The following is a 6,611-nucleotide window of genomic DNA, read 5'->3' on the forward strand; positions in this document are numbered from 1 at the left end:
TTTTAAAAGAGACTGGGTATTTTTTTTTTAAAGACTGAAACTTAAAGAGTGAATTTGTAAGGCTGTGGGACTTTTTTTTTTTGTTTTTGTTTTTCGGGACAGGGTTTCTCTGAATAGCCCTGGCTGTCCTGGAACTCACTCTGTAGACCAGGCTGGCCTCGAACTTAGAAATCTGCCACCACTGCCCAGCCTATGGGACTTTTTAAGTTTGTAAAATGTTTCATCCTGTGATGTTTATATTAATGTGTGATCTTGGGGAAGAAAGGAAAGGTTGTGACTTTACAGTGATTTGTGTGTCAAGTTGACTAGGGGTCAGTTGTGTTGGATATCCTAAAACATCAGGTGTGGCAGCACAGGCCTATCATCCCAGCATTCTGGCAGCTGAAGTGTAAGGAGGAGAAGGGGGCTTGAGGCCTTATTTTAGGACTAACAGGAATTCAGTAAAAAATTTTTTTGGTTGGGGAATGCCTCAGAAGAAATGTCTGTGGCCCTGGCTGGCCTGCACTTCCTATGTACATGAGGCTGGCTTTGAATTCAAAGACATCTACCTGCATCTGCCTTTCTAAGAGTTGGGATTAAAGGCAAATGCTATCATACCTGGACTTACAATTAAATTACAGGCCCACACCATCTTGTCCAGGTCAGAGACTAAAAAATTATGCTTATTTTCATGTGTATGTATGTCCTTGTGTGAGTTCATACATACCACCACACGCCTGCAGAGGCCAGAGGAGGGCACTGAATCCTCTGAAGATGAAGTAGCGGGTGGTTGTAAGCCGCCCTGTGTGTGCTGAGAAGTGAACTCAGGTCCTCTGCAGGAACAGGACATGCTCTTAACCACTGAGCCATTCCGATCGCCCAATAACAACTGTTTTTAAAGGTGATCCTGTGGGATTTGTCTTTTCTGTGACTGACTGATTTTACTCAACACATAATGACTGCCAGTTGCTGCTGCAAATCACAAAATTTCATTCTTTTATCCAGAAGTATATTGTGCATATATACCACATCTTCCTTATCTATTCATTCATTCACTGATTGACATGGTGGCTGAATTTGTATTCTAGCTATTATGCATAATGCTGAAAGAAACATGGAGAGCCAGAAGTCATGACATACTCCTGCACTCAAGAGGCTGAGATAGGAGGATAGAGAATTTGAGGCCAGCCTGAAAAATATACTGAGACCCTGTCTCAAACAGAACAAAACACAATATGGGCATCTGAGATGCAACGATTTTCCTTTCATCAGATATATACCCTGATGGGGGTTGCAGGGTCATACTGTAGCTCTGCTCGGAGTATTCTGAAGTACTTCATATTGTTTTTTTCATATGCCTGGACTAAGCTGCACCTATACCAAGTGCATACACATTCCCCTTCCTCCACACCCCTCATTTGTTTGTTTTTGGTACTAGGAATTGAACCCCGAGCCCCTTACGTGGTATACAGGTCTTCTACCACTAAGCCATTTCCACAGGCTTTTTTTGTTTGGTTGGTTTGGTTTGGTTTTGGTTTTAGTGTTGGTGTTTTTGAGACAGGGTTTCTCTGTGTAGTCCTGGCTGTTCTGCAACTCACTCTGTAGACCAGGCTGGCCTCAAACTTGGATATCTGCCTGCCTCTGCCTTCAAGTGCTGGGTTGAAAGTCATGCACTTCCACAGCCCTTATTAATCTCAACTTTTGAGTCTCTGTGTGTGTTGAAACAGAGGCTTACTATGTTACTCAAGTTGGCCTCAAATTCTTTATCCTCCTGCCTCAGCCTCTTGAAAATCAGGAATTACAGGTCCGTGCTACCAGGCTAGGTTATAAACATCTATCTGTCATTAATATATGCATGTATATATTATGCACACATATATGTACATGCATATTAAAAACCATGGATCAGAGTGGTGGTGTGTATACGTTTAATCCCAACACAGGAGACCAATATCTGGTCTTCATAGTGAACTCCAGGACAGTCAAGGAGAAACTCTCTCTAAATCCTACCCGTCCTAAAAAAACCAAAAAAAACCCAAACCAAACCAAACCAAACTCCAAACCCAACTATGAACAGAGCTGAGTCCTGGAGTTTATCCCCAGAACTGAAAAAATTACATATGCTCATGAGTTGTTTGACAATGGGGGTGTGCTGTGAGAATGGCATTAGGAAGTTCATTCTTGTGAGAACATTAGAGAGTGCATTTTCAGAAATCTCCACGGAATGGTCTATGTGGTTTCTGATGCAATCAACTGATTCAAAGAACACAAGATATGCAAAGCTGCTTCCGGTATCACATGTAGACTGCTTTCATTTTATAAGAAATGTTAAATACAGTAAGGCCATGCATCATCAGCATGTTGCTTGCCAGGACCAGGCATTATTAGCTATACACACTTGGACGAACAATCTTTTCACGTGATTGACAGGCCTCCAACACAATCACGTGAGAGGTTACGGACGACAATGCTGACATCACTAAATGATAAGAATTTTTTGGCTGTTGTTGACCAAAATGTTCTTATGTGGTACATGACTGTATTGTAAAATTTCTTTCATCATTGACCTCCTCCTCCACATTGCTACACACAGCAGGTAACCATGACTTATGTCTTCTAGCTTAAGCAACAGTAGGTATGGCTAATCTTTACTTACATCTACCTTTAAACAAGCATTTTTTTTTCTTTTTGTTTGCTTTCTTAGGACAGGTCTCTGGCTGTCCTGGAATTCAATATATAAGACCAGGCTGGCCTTGAACTCAGAGATCCACCACCTGCCTCTGCCTCCTAAGTGCTGGCATTATTTAAAGTGTGAACCACTATGCCCAGTTTACAAAAGTATTTTTATCATTTTAAATTATATATATATGTTGGGGGAAGGGGACGCACATGTGAGTACAGGGGCTCTAAGAGGCCAGGGGCATTGCATCCTATGGAGCTGGAGTTACATGAGCGGTGCTGGGAACCAAGCTTGGAACCTCTAGAAGAGCTAGAGTTGCTCTTAACCACCGAGCCATCTCTTCAGCCTTGCACACCCACCCTTTGTTGTTGTTTGAGACAAGGTCTCTTTATATAGCCCTGGCTGTCCTGGAACTCACTTTGTAGACCAGGCTGGCCTCAAACTCAGAGATACTCCTTCAGCTTCCATGCTGAAATTAAAGGCGTGCACCACCACACTTGGCCCACATCCTCCTTTTTGGTTTTTCGAGACAGGGTTTCTCTGTGTAGCCCTGGCTGTCCTGGAACTCACTTTGTAGACCAGGCTGGCCTAGAACTCAGAAATCCACCTGTCTCTGCCTCCCAAGTGCTGGGATCAAAGGCGTGCACCACCACGCCCGGCTCACATCCTCCTTTTTTAACACAAGAGATACTGTGCTTTATGCACTGCTGTGCACGTGACACTCTTCTAGAATCTTCTGTAGATTGTTTTTGAAATGTTTGATGGCTATATTATTTGCTGAACTACAAATAATGAAGCAATAAAGCCTTAAACTTTGACTATATTACCATGCTAAATCCTACTACTCAACATTTATTGTTCATGTCATTATTGTTAGAGTCAGGCCAACTCTGATTGGCCTGGAACTTGCTACTTTGGCCAGACTGACCTGTAACATTCCATAATCCTGCTATGCCTTCCTTCTGAGTGCTGCTTCTTGTTTTTTTTTATAGTTATTTATAATTTTTATTATGTATTTTGTGTGTGTTTATGCATGGCAGGGTGGGCATATGAAGGCCATGGCTCTCCTGTGTAGACAACTTTTGGGAGTCTATTCTTACTTTCTGTTTTGTTTTGAAGTGTGATCATGCTTAATGGTCCTGACACTTTGCTAGCTCCTCCCAGCTGTGTTCTGTGTTCTTCTTCTCCTATCTCTGCCTCCCATCACCCTGTAGTATTGTTGGGATTACAAGGCATGAGCTACTGCATGCAACTTTTTAAATGTGGGTCCCTGGGTTCCATTTGAACTCACGTCATTAGTCTTTCAAAGCAAGTGCTTTTGCCAGCTGAGTCACTAACGTGCTTTCTCTGTCTCTTTGTGGTGCTTGGGAATCAAATCCAGGGTCTGCTACATGTTAAACACACGTTCTACCACTAAGCTATATCTTGATCCCAGAATAGGCACTTATTTTTGTGTTCCAAAATGAGATCTAAACTAGGGCTTTGAGCATGGTAGGCAAGTGTTTTACCACTGAGCTCTATGCCTAATCGAGGTGTTTATTTATTTATTTTTGTTTTGTAATGATTTCAAGGCAGGTAGTAGTCTATCATTTTGAAGTTGCTTAGCCATTAGTCCTGTAAGTAGGAGGTGAGAGGCCAAATGCTGTCATATATATCATCAGTAGAGAACAATACTTAGCTGTTTACCCTGTGTACCTCATAGGACTGTGAGTCTGTGGAACACAGGAATGTGTCTTATGCAGCATTATTGCCTCTCACTGTGTCTGAAGCATAACCAATATCCTGTTTTGGGAAAGCTTTGAAATCTGACTCAGAGTGGATGTCATTTTGGACAACAATTTTGCTATTTTTAATGCTTCATAACATATGTAAGTACCTTGAGTATTTATGACTTTGCTTTGCTTTTCCAGAATGAATATAATGACCAGTTCCAGACTAACCATAGAGCAGTCATCAGGGACAAACACATTTAATCCAAAACTCTGTTGGCAATAGAATGAGTTTGTAACCGATAAAACAGATTCAGAGAGATTAACTTCCCTGAGTTTGCAGTTAGTGAGCATGAGTGCCAAATTTAATGCCACTCAGGCTGGCCCCAGATCCAATGGCCTTAACCACTCAAAAGTGTCTACATGTAACCTGTCACTTTCTTCTAAAAAAACACAAGTCATGCCATATGCCCTAGTCCTAAGTGAGAAGACTGAAGGCAGGCTACCACGAGAATCGGTATTTTGAACTTTGGCTGTTTTTTTATTTCTCTTTGAGACAAGGTCTCTCTAAGTAGTTCTGGCTATCCTGGAATTCAATGTGTAGACAAGACCGGCCTTGAACTCACGGGGATCGTACTGCCTCTGCCTCCCAAGTGTGTGCAGGGATCACAGACGTGAACATTTCTTTCTTTCTGTTATAATATAAATTCCAAATGGAGAACTTTGTTTTGAACAAAATAGCTATAGCATCAGTGCCTGACACAGATAGTAAGTAGAAACCAAAAAGGTTGTATTAAGGAGTGAGGAAGGTGTATGTTACACTAACCCCTGGAGAACTTTCTGCTTCTTTTAATATTACATACATAGTTTTGCTACAGGACACAATACCCTGTTTGATTTTAAGAGCTTCCAATAAAAATGTACTGAAATATATCTTGTCAGGAAGTGAGTACTTCCTGTTAGAGTTAGAGCTGTGCAAATCACTGAAGTCAATACAAGTATATTGGCCTTCCTCACACTTGAAGATTTTGACTTTTGAAACAACATGGTACAAATTATTGGTAGATTTTAGGATTGGTCACAGCTTAGAAAACAACTTCTGCCAAGGAAAAGCATGTTTGATGGTGGTTTCCCAGGACAGTGGAGGATACACAGAGAAACCTTGTTTCAACAAACAACAACAACCACAACCAGACAAAACAAAACAAACAAAACCCCAATGAATAAATAAATAAATGATTAAAAGAATTTAAAAAATAAAAAAAAAGAAAGATAGAAATAGGCCGGGCGGTGGTGGCGCACGCCTTTAATCCCAGCACTTGGGAGGCAGAGACAGGCGGATTTCTGAGTTCGAGGCCAGCCTGGTCTACAGAGTGAGTTCCAGGACAGCCAGGGCTATACAGAGAAACCCTGTCTCGAAAAAAACAAAAACAAAAACAAACAACCAAACAAAAAAACCCAAAAAACCAAATAAAAAATAAAAATTAAAAAACAATATTTTAGAAAAGGGGACTGGAGAATGCTAGGATGTGTGGGCGATTTTAAATTCTTACACAATAATGTTTGCAGTTGTGACAAAGTCATTGCCCTTTGGCTCTCCTCTTTGAGCATGTAGCAAAATGGGTTTGTGTCATGTCTTCTGAACTAATCTCTTCCCCTGATGTTTACTTCTAGTTTCTTGCTGGACCAGGTTGGCCTATGCTGTGTTACTTTTTCTTGGGAGAGAGAAAGAAAGGCCTAGTCATTCTTGGGGTAAGGGCACTGACAGACCAAAGAAAAAATTCTATCCAAGTTCAGCTTGGTGAACCATTGAGTTTATTGAGGCCACTTATAGGTACACGGGTGACTCAAAGGCAGTTACATCACCAGGAAGTCCCTTGGGCAGTTTATGGGCAACTATACAAATTAAAAATCTCACCTGAAGCGTGGGTGATTCACAAAGAACCTGCACTCCTGATGAGTTCCATGGGCAGCTTCAGTAATGGAAGAGCCCTTCTGGTCAACTTGCTCTTGGATATACACCTTCCTCCCATGAGTCTCCTGTGGCTGATTCAAGACAGCAAGGGTCACGTCCACCTTAGAAGAAACAAGTACACAATAGCCTAGAAGATCTAATTTGGTTTAAATCTAAAAGCTAGAAGAGAATTTCCCAACAGTCTTGAGAGTTTGGGGGGTAAAGGGGTTCAAAGAGGGGTTAAAGAAGTGTAAACAGGATTTCTTTTTTTTTTTTTTTTTTTTTTTTT

The sequence above is a fragment of the Mus caroli genome, chromosome 19 (assembly GCF_900094665.2).
Source record: "Mus caroli chromosome 19, CAROLI_EIJ_v1.1, whole genome shotgun sequence".
Taxonomy (NCBI): domain Eukaryota; kingdom Metazoa; phylum Chordata; class Mammalia; order Rodentia; family Muridae; genus Mus; species Mus caroli.